The sequence below is a fragment of the Phasianus colchicus genome, chromosome 10 (assembly GCF_987193195.1).
Source record: "Phasianus colchicus chromosome 10, bPhaCol1.hap1.1, whole genome shotgun sequence".
Taxonomy (NCBI): Eukaryota; Metazoa; Chordata; class Aves; order Galliformes; family Phasianidae; genus Phasianus; species Phasianus colchicus.
Window position 1 is genome coordinate 23,776,721 of NC_143445.1, and position 15,745 is coordinate 23,792,465.

The window sequence follows — 15,745 nt, forward strand, 5'->3', positions numbered from 1 at the left end:
GATTTTTTTTTTTAAATTTAAGATTCTTTAAGGAAAAAAGTACTTGGGTATGACATCTTACAACCAAAAGTTTCTGATGTTCAGTAAGAGAAACCATCTGCTCCACAGAAAGGGGAGAGAATGCCAGAGAATGCCACTCTGAGGAGTGGTGCCAGAAGACCCAAGCACCATCAGAAGGCCACGCCGTCCTCATGCAGATCCTTCAGCAGTTGCCGAAGGAACTGCATCCCTTGCTTACAGCCTGGAACTACAGCTGGTGAAGAAATGTATTGCTTTTCCTTGAAGCACTCTAGTCCTAGAAGACTATTTCCACTGATAACCTGTTCTCGCCCCACTTACAGCATAACAGCATCAAAAGCAGTAAGTTTATTTAGGTCTCCAAGCCCATGCAGACTCATCCATAGCATGATACATACCTGGGGAGCACTGCTAGGAGCCAGGAAACGAGCCAATATACTGCATCCAAGCCTAAAACCTTCTAAAGAACTTAAAAGTGTTACACTGAGCACTGTTAAAGCCTGGGACTGAAGGCCCAAACAGGCCTTAACCAGGCCCACCTGTGGCCCCCACGCCCCCTGACCCCAGCAGCTGTGCTGGAGCTCCATCCTCCCACCTGCGTGTGTGCTCCTGGGCCTGACCTTATCATCCACATTCCTCACTCAGGGGGCTGCCGTCCTCAATCTCATCCCCACCCCACCCTGGGGATGGCACTGGGAGTCACGCTTTCACCTCTTCCTTCCTGCAAAGCTCAGCGTTTCACTCTAATTGTGTTTTGGCTAGAAGATGCAGAAGAAGGAAATGATTATGGGTTTTACTATCTCTTACAATTCAGCACAAGTGCCACGGAGCAGCTGTGGCTGAAATGATGAAGTACTTATGGTGGGTTTTTTTTCTGTCACAGGTGTTTCTCTTCCACTGTAATAAAGGCTCACTAGTATCACACTAACAAATAAGTGTACATTGATTAAACCTACTGACACCTGGTTCCAAAGCCAGTAAGAAAAACAACTTGCAGATGACCCTCTATTCATATACTTAAAAAAGCCTCTTTATTTGATATATGTTATCTGGTTTCTGTGCCACATGCAGCAGCAGCGCAGGGGTTCTTACTCCACAAACGTTATTGCATTGTGATATTTTCATCAGTAGCTCTCTGGGAGGTAAATCTAGAGGTCTTTACATGGAATCTAACAGAAAAAATGTTATTGCTTTTTTCTAGTATTTTCTTTTATTATTTCCCCCCCTCTGGCAGTGGGATATATAATGCTGAACCCACCATGCATTTAAAACCAATATAATTTTTAGGAATCATTCTGGAGTTAATCCACTATGACCGAAGGTGAGATAATTTAGGAGTTCATTTAAAATCCACTAACATTGATTTCTGACTGCTTTTCCTCCCACAGGGTCACAAATCAGGAGGAAAGCTGTCAGACCCTGGCAGCACACCGGTTCAGCAGCTCTTCTCTGAGATCTTAATGTGGGGTTCTACAGCTCAAGCTTTTCCTGCTTCCTTGCTTCCAAAATAACGTGGGTGGGAAGGAGAGAGGCTCCTTTCGGATGATTTTTTTTTTTTCTTTGTATTACTCTCCGTGTGAGAGGAAGGACATCAAAGGGAAGCAGTCAGGCAGTAGGAGAACCACCATCCAAGTGGCAGTGGGGAAAAAGGTCAGCGAGGAGACAGGCTTTGGTTTCATTCACCATGGTTTCTGTAGGTTACAAAGACCAGATCAGTATGACTTGGGAAAAAAAACAACAGAGTGGGACACAAAACAAGAATCCTGAAAGCAGCAGGATTTTTAACTGCAGCTGATGATCCAGTTCCCAAGCAGACAAATTACTTTGTGAGAAGAGTGGTGCAGCCAGCCCCTTTTCAATTATGGAAAGCTAACACAATCAGCTCCCATTCTTTTTAAATAGATCTGGTGGGTTTAAAGAATGAGCATAATATGTGGTCCGTTTATTTTCAGGAACACTGCAGTGAAAGTTGCTTCATGAAATCACTCCAAAAATCCTGACTAAAGAAAATCAATAGGAACTATCCACCTTTCTTTAAATAATAATTAAAAGTAAAAGGCATTTTTTTCCTTAAAGCTCAACTCACTGTGGCACTGTTACTGACCTTGCTTAAGACAAGTTCAGTGTTTTATGGGGGCTTCCTTCAGTCACATTCGCAGAAGCTCCTGTTCCTCAGGCTATAGGGTTAACTACAGATCTGCTTGAGGCTGCATTGCGAAGACAAAGTTCATCTTGGAAACTAAGGGTGATGGCTTTTTGTTATCACTTTGTGTGGGAGGGGGGGGAATTAATGTCCTTGTTGCCTGTATCAAGGCACCAGTTCTCCATGATGTACTCCCCTGGTATGGCCAATCTGTTTGGTATGGTTGAATTAGGAAGTCTGCCCAGCCCAGCCTGTGGCATTGCTGCCCATAGCACTCCAGTTTTGAGGCGTTCACTGTGGTCTGGGGACTTTGTCAGCTCAGCAGACTCAGGCATTGAAGTGCTGGTGCAAGTCCTGATGAAAGTTGTTCAGCACGTGTCCTGGAAGAAGTAGTTCTAATAATCCATTTGGTCTCTCCTGATTAAATACTTTGCTTTCATTAGGCAAAGAAAAGAGTCCCTGATGATTTGTGCTGCATCTGTCATGATAGCACCAGGCAACACATTTGTTGTTTGAGATCTAAGAATGAGTCACTGGCACTCTGGGACATGAGGTCCTCACCACCAGAAAGCAAACGGTTCTGCCAGCAATTTTTCCCTCTCAAATACTGGCTTAGCTCAGCCATAGCTGCATGCAGCCCCAGTCTCATCATTAGCAGCCATCAGCAAGTGGTTGTACTTGCTCTCAGAACAAGATTAGATGAGATGCACATTTCTGGCATTTATAGAAAGCTGCCCAGCTATCTTAAGATACAGTTGTTCTTTTTAACATCACATATCATATATTGTTCTTGTATATCATATATCTAATGGACAAAACAGCCTCTGGGGTTGGTGGGGTAGGTATCTCAGATAACATGGGGATTAATATGGGAAAGTGTCTATACCAGACTTAAAAATGTGTGACTGCTTAACATTAATTGGCAGTCAATTAAATTGAGGCAAAAAGTGCCTATAGTGGACAAACTCAGAGGAAAAGAGCTCACTCTGGTGTATATGTTAATTTTAAATCACTGGACCTGTGATTTCAAAGCTAAGTCTCTTCCAACATGACCAAGGATTAATCTTCCAATGGAGATAAGTACACTGCTTAAACAAAGTCATTTTTCAGTTTTCTGTGCTTTAGAAATAAGCCAGGACCTTTTTGATGGAATATATATCATAATTTTAAATGACTGCTCTTTAAAGTTCTCCTTCCAGGCTGGAAAAGCATCAGGGGGGAGGGGAAGGGGATTTCCCTCTCCACATTGTACCCAGGCAAGTCCAGGAATCATCTCAGCTCCCAGCCCTGAGGCTGTATTGCTCCTGAGTACGAAGAACTGAGATCTTATTTTCTTCTTGCTCCAAAAATTGAAAGGCTTGGGATAACATTATGAAATTGGAATCAACAGCCAAAGAGAGAGAACTGTATGTATTTTATTCCAAGAGCTTTCACTGGGACATTAAGGGTATTTGCTTCACAGCAAATTGTTATTATGTACAGTATATGGATTTCTTTCAGACTCTTTTTTTTTTTTTTTAATATATATAGAGAATGAAGAAAAAAGTTAACATTGCTTAGGAAACTATTAGGGATTTACTTTATGGTATCTGAAATTAACGTAAATTGAAGGCAGTCCTGCAGGTGCCAAGGTGAGTTTCTGAAGTTTACTATGATGTGAAGCAAAGAAAGAGCTGAAAAAGCATGAAGATACTCATCAAAACACACCGTTTTACTGCACGGATTTTTCTATTTTCAAAAGGCAGCAGAGGTGAGTCTATCATAGCAGTTAAGAAATGGATGTTTTGTTGAGCTAGCACATATAGATAAATGAAACCTTGCTGTGAGATGTGAGTGAACAAAGAATACGTTGGAGCTGGGGCAGCCTGTGGTGCCAGCAAGGGGCCCTGCTCCCCATGCACCCAATCTGCTGCAGCTAGTCACAGAATCATTAAGGTTAGAAAAGACCTCTAAGAGCACCAAGTCCGACCATCGACCAAGCCCCATCATGTCCACTGGCCACATCCCTCAGTGCCGTATCTGCACAGTTCTAGAACACCTCCAGGGACACTGACTCCACCACTCTCTGGGCAGCTTGTGCCAATGCAGCACTGCTCTTTTCCTAATATCCAACCTGAACCTCCCCTGGCACAACTTGAGGCCATCATCTCATGTCCTATCACTAGTTGATGTGCTCCACCCTGCAAGAAAAATCCTAGTCCTGTCAGTATTTCTTGATATTTGCCCTTATTTACTGATGTCTGCCCCTGCACTCAAGCCAGCAGCATACATTAATAGGTCACTTCAGGTGCTGTCCTTGTCAGGAGGGTCTTGTTATCAACTCAGAGAGGAAGGAGGGGGCAACGTATGCAGGTCTGGAATTTAAGTAAAAGTGCTCAAAGCTCCAGCATTAATCTCATATGGAACTCAGGGCAAAGCACGTATTTCTGCTTTCGTATCCATATACAGAATTAATTCAGTTGTACCAGTAGTTGTGAAAAATCAGCAGTCAAGAGTGCAAATAGTGCAAATGTAAAATAGGCTTTGCAGTGAGAAGAAAATAGGTGGCAGCCCTCAAAATCCTAGCTGAAGACAGATGTCTCCAGATGCCTCTGGGAGGGATAATATGAGAGAAGCCTGAGAGCCCCTGTACAAGACAATTTTCTATTCTAAGGCATTGGAGGTTTATAATGGCCCCAGGTGCTTTGGTTTAGATCATTTAGTCTGTTTTGCTAGCAAATATCACCATGTGCTGATAAGCTAAATTTCAGCAAACGTTGGTACAGTCAGCAGGGAGCCAGGTTTGCTCTACTCTTTAAGTTCATCAAAGCACATTCTTCCTTGCCTTTTTTTTTTTCCTTCTCCTTTTGACTGAAGTACTGCAAACACTTCAGATCACAATCTGAATAAAGAACCTCGCACAGCAAACACATGCTGCAATCTCAGCACCCACTGCTGAACGGGTCCATCTCCCTTTGCACCTCCTCAGTATCTACATCAATTGCACTGTGCCCACTGCAGTGAACTTGGCACTGGTACGCAGCAGCTTTCCAGGCTGCAGAGCTGAGCCAGTTATCATTTGCTCCCAGGTGCTGTAATTGGCCTTAGAAACCTGCATGTCTTAATTCCTGGGCCTCAGCCCAGCTCTTGGTGGGAGCGCCAAGGTCACTGCAGCCCTCAGGGATCCAGCTCAGAGGGAAAAGGAGGAAAGGCTCCTTTCTGTGAATTTATTCTGTGAATAAAATTGCAGTTCTGACACTCACAGGATGTTTGCTGGAGTGGAGCAGGGCAACAAAGCTGCCCCTTTGCAGGCACAGCCACCACATCCTTTGGTCCACTGCTGCGTCTGCCATTTTGGAGTCCTTCTCCTCCAGCAGCATCTCAGAGAGCCTCTGATGGCCACTGGGTGCCATCTAAAGCTCTCAGTCTGGCCATGAAGTGCTCCAAGAACAGAGTAGGAGTTGCATCTCTACATTAAGAGACTGGTAGTGATTTGAGTGCTAATTAAGAAAGATCATTATTGACTTCAATGGAAGATGGACCAGGTTCTTACACATCTATTAAATAATGAGAAAGCAATGAGGATGCTGACAGTGCTGGGGAAATAACCATAATAATGATGTGCTGAGAAAATGCAGCCTTGTTTTGTTAGAGCTGCTACCTTTGACAACAGCAAAAACCTGTCTGGAAGAGACAGGACATTTTTATTTGAAACGGAGTACTGGGTTTACAAATACCCTTCCCCAAAACCTAACGCTATAGGATTCCTCTTGACTCTCATTTTTACTTCTAACATTTCCTATTTGATCTATTTCCCCCCTTCTTAATAGCAGAGAAGGGAGAGAAAGGGAAGGAGTGCGCAGGGTCCCTTCTGTCCAGGCCCTCACCATGTAATGAGAGTTCTAAATCCATACAACAGGTCCTCACCTTCCAGCTGCAAAACCCACCTCACTTGTGAACCATCACCCCCAACAATAAAAACTTCTCCATCCGTATTGCCATGGAGCACACTGGCTCCTCAGAATGTTTGCTGGGATTATAAGCATGTATGACTCTACAGACACTGATCAGTGCAGAAAATCTCCATACTGCCTCTTCACTAAAGGAGGTTTCCAGCCCAATCATTCAGACTTCACTTTGAATTTCAAAGTTTGGGGTGGTATTTTTATGATACTGATGATAGTGGCTTTGGCTTACTAACAGAGCACAGAAAACACAGTTTGTCTTTTCCCCCTCTTCTTCATTCTGTTCCACCCAGGGGCATTTGTGCCTTTGTGCAACTCTTATCACAGCCTTCCCTCACAAGAGATGGCCACTGTCAGCATGCATCATCTCCAGCACAATGGGGCAAGGCCAGGGACCAGCACATAATCATTCAATAAAGAGAGAAAATGCAGGGCTAGAGAAAAAGGCTTAGATTAAATAATTCTTTGACGTCCCTTATGTCTTCATCTATTTCTCAAAAGGCATTACGCACAAAGCAGTATTACTTTTTGTGTTAATAGAAGCGATGAATCATCTAATGCTATTCAACAGTTGGAATGGAACTAATATTAAGGTTCAAGCTTCAGAGCTGGCTACAAAACAGGCAGAGAAGAATCACACAAAAATTGTTGCCTTTTGAGGAAAGATAGCAAGAGCCCAGGTCTGTGACATTCTAGCTGCCCAGAGAGCTGTGGGTGCTCCATCCCAGGAAACGTCTGTACAGCAAAAGAAAGCAACTACAAGACTATCAAATGGGATACAGGCACACAGAGCAACAACAAATAATAAAGAAGGAAAACTAGCTTACCCTGTCCAACAACCAGGGACAGTTCAAGAGGAACACAATCTTTATCCAAAGAGAGATGCTACACCCTCAGCTGCTAACCCTTAAATGAGGATGCTCACTTAGGAGCATTGCTTGCACCTGAGCTCCCTAGGTTAGCCATGCCTTTTTACCTGGAGCTCAGCTATTGGTTCCAGCTGTGACCTGGCAATTCCATTGCAGTGCAAAGACCAAGCTGGATGGGCCCTGGGCAGCCAGCCCACAGCAGGGGGTTGGAACTAGATCACCTTTGAGGTCTCTTCCAGCACAAGCCACTCTATGATTCTAACTAGCAACCTGAAATAGAAACTTTAAAGCCTTCAAACTTAATTCTTCATTCCCTAATTGCTGAGCTACCAAATGACAGAGCGTATTGAGGATTTGCATTGAGGGTAGTGTGGGCTTGCTGCTGTGTACCCAGCTTCCACAAGAATGATAAAACCCTGTGAGGGGTGCTGGCAGGGTTCTCTGGGCACCCAGAGCATCTCATTGGGGCAGCACCAGGCTCACAGCATGAATAAGAATGGGAAGCTGTCCCCACTATTGGTACCCATTTGTCCAGGACATTAGGACAAATAATGAGAGTGGAAATAGTAGGAATGGCATGCAATAGGAGTATGAGTAGTACAATTTCCAGAGCAAGAGGAATTTATTATTTGCATCCTAATTCTTCACAAGGTGTGAAGTCAGTGGGAAAGAAGAATGCCCATGTTTTTCAGAATGAAAGTGCATAAAGCCAGGGTCACCTTCCACAGCACAACTTCACAGAAATTAGATGGCAGCCCATCCGTGCTAAGAGTTTCTCCACTCCAGAGGTTTTGAATTGCAGCAGAATAACTTCAGCATCTGTAATTAGCACTTCCACTAAATCCTCATTGCTCTCATATTAATTTCAGGAGTTTGGAACTGACAGAAATGTTATTAAGGAATGCAGTCCTTGTCAGGAGCTGCAAATAAAAGTTGAGATCCTGATTAAAAGTTTAGGGCAGTCCTCATTATTTTCTGCATCAGAAGAGTAGTCTTTCTGGGTTAGCCTTTTCAGTCAGTACTGTTTCATTACTGTGGGTCTCTAATTGTTTCTGCCTCAGAGCTATATAAAAAGAAAGACATCACACATTCCTCATTGGTGCCAAATACAAAAACTCCCATTTATGTTCAGAGCCAGAAAGACACAGAGACAGCAGGAAGGCACTGGAAGGGATCTCTGATGAATTTTCCAAATTTCCTACGGGACGGAACAACAAAGGCATTGGGAGGTGGAAGTTTCACGCAGGTATTTAGCCTTCAGTGCTCCAGAACTATCTCCCTTGGTTGGTTGCTATGGCTTTAAGCATATAAACAGGTGCATAACACTGGACCAAGCCCAGCCCCAGGGCATAGAGGTTCAGATGGACTGAACCTAGTGGCAAATTCACATCAAACTTACATAATTATTTTCACTGGAAATCAAAGCTTTGAAAAGTAAGAAGTCACAAAATGCTTCATTTGGATTAGAAGAAAGATTTCATGCAAGAAGGATGTTTTGTTTTGGAATTCATCCATTTGTTGCCAAGTACAAATTGAAAACAACTTTCAGTTAAAAATATCCATTTAGAGGTTTGAACAACATTTTATTAAATCTGACTTTTTTCCCCATAGCTTTCCATATGTACAATTCACAACTTTTTGAATTTTCTTCAGTTTGAGCAGTAAGCAAATAAATCAGCTGCAAAGCCAGCAAGTTTGCTGAATCCTTCTCATTCTGACTCTTTTCAGCCTGATGATGAACATCTCTGAAGACTGAGTTCTGTATTCCCTTGGTTACATTTTAATTACATTGCAATAAAATTGCAAAGAATCTAATTTTGCCAGACGAAGCCCAGGGACTGAGCAGAAGGTGATGGGGTCTCATTATTTCATACACTAATTACACTACCACAGGCTCTGGAATACCGCACTATTTTTATTCATTCATGAGAAAAAAGCCCTTTTGCTCAGATCAGTGGCTGCTATTTCATTCTCAAAAACTGTCAATGCGCTCTTCATTTTGCAAAAAACAGCTGCCCTCTTCTGTTTCCATGGGATATTACCACTTCTAAAATCCTACTGTGCATACTGTTGGAATGAAAATAAATTACCCTCCCTTTGCCTGTTTCAAAACAAACCAGCATCCATAACACAGTGTCACCTCTCTAAAAACCTCTGAAAATGGGGCAACATTGAATAAAAACCTGAAATATGGGTGTGAGGAGGTAACAGTCCTTTCTAAAAGCACAGCCCACACTGCCATCAGGAGGTGTGAACACTGTGTGTGAGAGCTGAGCCTCAGGCTGACACTGATGCACAGCCATGGGGACAGGCACACCGCACATGTTGCACTGCTCCAGGCACCCATCAGAGCAACGTGGCCATGGTGCCAGGGCTCTTCAACCTGGCAGACTGGACTTCTGCAGCCAGAAGGTGCACATAAAATGTAGTTTTCCAAGAGGCTACAGGACTTCTGGAAATCATACTGTTCGATTTTGGTCACCCAGTAGAAAATCTCTTCCTGTAGCTCTGCAACAGGTCTGAGGGGGGCTCACCCAACAGCACACTGCCTGCAGAATCAGTGTGGAAAACAGCCTGCAGAGGTGATAGGGTTTCTTCTGGAGTTATGAATTATTGTGACCCATTTCCTCCAGAACTGGTCACAGCTCTGTGCTATTTTTGACTTTTCAGTTACTACAGCCAGTGCTCCAGGGAAGAAGAATCAAGTGCTGGTTAGAGCATCTTAGTGGGTGAGTTCTGATCTCACCACACAGTTGTCTGCCTGCCTCTTCCTCCTCCTCCAGTGTGTCAGGAAAATGCCTGAGTTGCTCAGAGAAAGCCCTCAGATGAAGGATCAAGCACATCACTGCACTGCCATGAATATTCAGCACAGCCAGAGTTCTCTCTCATGTATTACACCTTGTCTATTATTTATACTCTTATGAAATATCTATGAATCCCCTCACCTCACATTTAATCTCTCCAGAGAGATAGGAAAGGTTCCCTTGAAACAGAGAAATGTCACAGTTTCCCCAAGGTCACATCAACGAAAACACGGTGACTGGAATTGGTTAAGACTGAGCAAGCAGCTATTTCCAAGCCCCTGCTCCACCTGATCAGTAACTGACTTTCACAGGCTTTATTAACAACACAGAGGGAGCAATAAGGATAAATGTTCTGGGAAGGAATGCTGAGGGCTGTGTTACATTAGCAAACTCAATTCACACAGAATCACAACTTTTTCAACTAACAAAATCCATTCTTTCCAAGTACAGATCCAGCATGCATTTACTTTCCTTTCACTAAGCAAATAGTGAACCAATAAAAAATTGCCTTTACAGATGTTTTTATGACAGGAGAAAACTGGAGCACATCTGCAGGTGACTCTGAAACCCCAGGACATAGTGGCTTGTCCCTGCCTCATGGCTAGACCTCTTAGTTCTTACCATAGATTGGCTTGGGTTGGAAGGAACCAGAGAGTTCCAACCCTCTGGCTGCAGGCAGGGCTGCTGACCACTAAATCAAGCACTAGGTCAGGTTACCCAAGCCACATCCAACCTGGCCTTGAGCAGCCCTCAGAGGCTTCATTTTTTTTAAGGTGACCATTGCTTTGGTCATACAGCCCCTCTATGAAAGCAAAGCACTGAAGCCACAATTCTTCCACAGCACTGTAGATGGCACCAGGAATATTGGGTTAAAGACAGCACTTCCAACAAAAACAAATCATTTCTAATAAACAGGAATTGGAAAAGCCTCCAGCATCAAAACAATATTAAAGATTGAATCCTTCTGGGAAAGATGTGCAGTATTCATCTGGCAAAACTGCTGCCAGCTATCTGATGCTCTAATTGTAGAACACAGTTTTATCACGAATGCCAAATGTAAGTGATGCTCCTGTATGATGTGACACAGCTTCATTTCCTTCTGGAATAAACCAAGCTCATCTACAGAAGGTCCAGATGAGCACAGGGTGACCCTGACCAGAGTCCATGAAAATGCTCAGATATTTTTAATTTGACTGAGGCACTGCAGCGTTGAGATGATGGGCTTCTATATGGAACATCTACCTTGAGACTGGTAAACAGTGTCACATCCTCATGGGCACAGGGTAATGCAGTCTTTAATTTTCATGTAGGCAGCTCCAGCAATTCCAGGGAATTGTTCTGGATATCTCTAGGCCAGCTCAAAGGCTACAGCTGCCCCCAAATGCATTTGCACAATTGCATGCTAGCAACTCTCCTTGTAGAGTTACATTTTGCCAAAGACTAACTCAGTTTGGTTTCTAAGCCTTGTTTTTCACAAGACTTAGAGAGTTAGTTTTACCAAAATCCCACAGTAATTTACAATACCTGCAATCTCAGCAGGTCCTGTGAAACTTATATCTGTGCCTGATGGCTGGAAGGAACACTGCAGATACAAAGACTGTGAACTTCTCTATGTTTCTGTTTGTGGTTTTTTCCTTCTGATTATTACTTACCTCTCTGAGACACATACGTTATATTCTTTTCTAAGCATTACAGAATATGATCCAGGCTCAAGATACAACTTACAGTCCTAATATTTTGGCACTTACATCTAGTTCTATTTGGAAGACCTGCACTGTATTCACTGAGGGAATATAGTGTCATATACCAATGACAATAAACATTGGCTAGCATCTGTAACTTCAAAGCTTCCACAAACCATTTCAGAGAGCTTGGCTGCTCATCCATTTACCATGCAGTTTGTTATATGGGCAAGCTGACAGCTATAGAAATACAGCTTCACTTTCTCAGAATAGCTTTAGGATGCCATTTCTTACATCAAGTGAATGCCTTTGAAGTTAGTGAGAGAAGAAAGCAATGCCAACTTTGTTATCTCAATCAGAAATGCAAATTGGAAGCGTGCATGCTTACTGTCAAGACCATTGTCATATAATTAGCATTTTTAGTCTGCACCCAAATTAGAAACAGCTCCCCTGGAAGGTTATCATCTTCTAATATACATCCAGCACATACACACTTCTAGCTGTGGTATGATCCATCCCTAAATTTCTCAGCAGCTATGAGAAGCTGTATGGAGATCAATGCTAATCTAGATTAACTTTGTGTCTTCAGAAATCTGTCTCATGTACCAGACACTGCAATGCACAGAAGGTCTCTAGGCTGATATAACTGTCTCTAAATTGAGAAACCTGTTCAGAGCTGAGATAACACTCCAAGCATCCACACCTAGCCAGAACTTTTGATACCTCTTCATACTCTGTTTACCTACAACCTCCAATTCTACCTTCAGAGCCTCAGGTATGTGGCTGCATCTTATGTTTTAACAGTTGTCATGTCTTCCATGCTTGCTGATATTGGGCTAACACTCAGCCCAGCCCCGTTGCATTTTGCCTGGTGGGAAGAGTAAAGAGGAAGGTTCAGTGCATTCAGTCAAGCATAATGACACCCAAGCCTCCTATGTCTTGGTTTTTGCCCTGAACAGTAGTTGATCAGCCTCAACGGAAGCTAATTGAGATATGGTCAGCAGTATTACTCAGATCTTACCAGATACTATTTCAAGAATATAACTGCAAATATGAGAGCTGAATGTCCAGCATGCGTCTTTTGACAGTGGAATTGGCAGAAGACAAATTGGTGCTGTTCACTGCTGCCTCTAATTTCTACCTCCAGTTTTGTGTGTTGTTGCATTCATCCTGGGTTCACTAAAACCTTGAAACATTTTTTATTTACAGTCTCCTCTCATGAACAGTGGATAATACCAAGGTGAAAGAGTCCTTACAAGAATTGTTTCACTTGTGCGCACATGCACATACACAGCAGGTCAAAGCAGTGAAGGATGAGTCCCATAGCTACTGAGCTCAGCCAGCCCTGTCTCACACAACAACTTCCTGGATTAATCCCATCTGCACAAGTTCATATAGAGCAACAATGAGCCATTGCCACAAATGACATCTCAGTTAGCTCCCAAACTCTCTAGCTGGCTGCAATCAAAGATTTTTGTCATTGTGTTACTGTTTCTGCAAGTCTGTTAAGTCTGAAATAGCCTTTACAGTCTCTCCAGAATAGCAGGTGATAGCCTGTATCTCTTCATCTTCTGGTGCATGGGAGTTTTGTCATTTGATTTTTCACAGGTTTTTCATACCTACATTTAATCTTTTAATACTCAGGGCAATAGACAAGCTAAAGTGCTGTTTTTCACACATGGTCTCATTGCGTTTAGCAAAGTACATAGCCAGGCCTCCTCAGGTAAATGCTGCATTCATGCATAAATTTCTACAGACACACTGAATGCAGCATATTTAGCTCTATATGCAACTATGTTCTTTTCTTCTTACAATTCTACACCTTACTCTTTCATTCACAGTATCTCCTTGTTAAAAAAAATAGCCCTCGTTAGCAAGACACAATGCTTAAATTCACACTTTTTAACATCTTTATGTGTAATGCAAGCACCCACCAAAAGCAGACTCTACTCTCAGCTAATACACAGTGGATAATCTTCCAGTCTCTCCACACTTGTGTAATTCCAACACCTTTAAGTAGATCTGCTCTGGTTTTATGCAGGTAGAGAGGTGAAGCAAACCCAGCAGAATAAGGCCAAGAGAACAAATGTCATTCAAAGAGGGATTAGGCCAACTGAATTGTAGGTATTATCTGTTATAGCAGTTCATTAGAATTCCTAAAAGGACAAGCAGCATCCCAATTCAAACACTTTCAGAGAACTAGCAATTGGAATAGAGAGAATTTATATGAAGTGGACATAAATGAACACAGAAGAGCATTCCGAACCTGTACTTCACAAGCATAGGGCACCTACAATTCTTCTAAAAGCTGTTGGTCTTTTTTTCACTGCTTTGTACTGCTTCTACCACAAAATCTGTGGAGAACTCTCTCTCAAGCTTCATTTTTTTACGCCATTTGCTAAAGACCATTTCCTCATACAAGGTAAAGTCATCATAGATAAAAAAATGAAAACCTGAGTGTTATTAAGCAAACTGTTTTAAAAACCCTGTAATTTTCATCAGGCAGGGATGAAAGAGGATTCATGGAAAAGGGGCAGGGGCAGAACCCTGGTATTTAAAGGCCTCAAGTTCAATCTTCCTTTTCAGTCACAGCCTTTCTGAATGAATCACTTAGTTTTTTCTTCACTTCCTCAACTGTAAAATGTCACGAAACTAAAAAAGCTCTTCACACACCAGGCTAATTGGAGAAACAGAAGGAGGGCTATTTATGCTTTTAAATTACACAATTAGTCTAAGATTTTCCTTCTGTATTATTTTATTTGCTGCATAATTTAACAAATACCTGTGAACCTAAATTAGGTTGCTCTGTGTCACTAAGGTTTAACTGTACTAAATTGCCATGGAATTAACACAGAATACAATTATCATTTGTAAGTATTAAAAAGCATCTTACAATGTCAGACAGTACTTGAACATCCCATAACAGGAAGGTGCTGCTCCTTACAGGTTTGCTCATCCATTCCTGTAACTGTAAGGAGCACAGTCCAACAAGAGACAGCGAGGGGCTGGGGTCCAATTTAACAAAGCTCTACTTTTTTGTTAATGACTCTATTAATTATAAACAAGAATATATTAAACACCCTACATTTGACTCTTACAATAGGAGAAGGCACCTCAGTACTTAGGCAGCTCCTATTCCCACAAAACAGTACCACAAAATAACCCCACCATGGTGTCACTACTGACTGCAGTGCCCCCATCCCCTGAATCACAGAGGGCATGGGAGTGCAGGATACATGCTGTAATGCTACAGTGTGATGGAAAGTACAGCAGTAATAGCAGAGTGGCACAATCCTAGGCTACAGCAAGTGACAACAAGCCCAAATGCAGCAACCACAGACACAGAAACAAAGGAAGAAAAACTGCTTACCTTTGGAAGGCCTCAGTTACGTAGGGATCTCCAGCAAGATTGCCTTGCCTCTGCTGCCAACCCTTAAATGAGGGAAGGGATGCATATCCTGGCTCCACACCTTCTGGTCACTCAGGTACACTGTACACACCCAAGCTCCCCTGGGTTGCCCTGCCTTCCCACCAGGTGCTCAGTCACTGGTTCAGGCTGTGACTTGGCATTTCCATACACATGCCTGTTCAGACAATTGCATCTAGACTAGATCTGTGCCACAAGAGTTGCCGCAAAACCCAAGGCGCCTTAGGTGCCAGGATACTGCCCTTCAGGTCAGCAGCTTGTTCTGCTCTCAGCACCAAGGATAACCAAAGCTTCTCTCTCACCTGAATTCAACCAGGCAAACCTCAGATTTTCTTAGTGTTAATGCTCCAATTCAGGATGTACTTTGTTTGGAAAGTCATTTCTGCTGCATAAGCATATGCTCTTCTAGAGCTCTCAAGTAACAAAAGGGCAAAAGAGCACACTGGCAACAAAAATATGCAAATATATGTATCAGGCTCAGCTCATCCCAACATTTTTGCAGTTAGAATCGCAAGTCTATGGTTCAGCCTGGGGCTGTTCCAGAACTTATGATGTCTACTCTAGGGACAAGTACTTTATGAAAAAAAGAGCTCTCCCCATACCTTCTGGTTCCCATCTCAACTCCTCCTGAAGTCAATACAGTCAGAGGAAGAACTCAGCCCCCTGCTGGCTTTCAGTAACAGTTCAAAGAGCTCTGATCACCCAGAGTAACAAATCCTACAATGGCTGTGCTCCTTTATCACTGTATTAAAACATAACACACCCCATTCAATGCTAGGCTAAAATCAATCCAGTGATACACTGTCTGGCTTCATAACACAAGCAGCAGCAAAACCAAACACTAAGACTGTACAGTGG

General features: G+C 42.8%; 1 long non-coding RNA gene across 1 annotated transcript; it reads right to left on the reverse strand.

The window, feature by feature from the left end:
- Window positions 1–1,605: 1,605 nt before the first annotated feature.
- On the reverse strand, window positions 1,606–7,498 carry LOC149916671 (uncharacterized). Its single transcript, XR_016469816.1, has 2 exons — window positions 6,933–7,498; window positions 1,606–1,709 (listed from the first exon to the last, which is right to left on the reverse strand). It is a non-coding gene; the product is annotated as an uncharacterized LOC149916671 (long non-coding RNA).
- Between the last annotated feature and the right edge of the window lie 8,247 nt (window positions 7,499–15,745).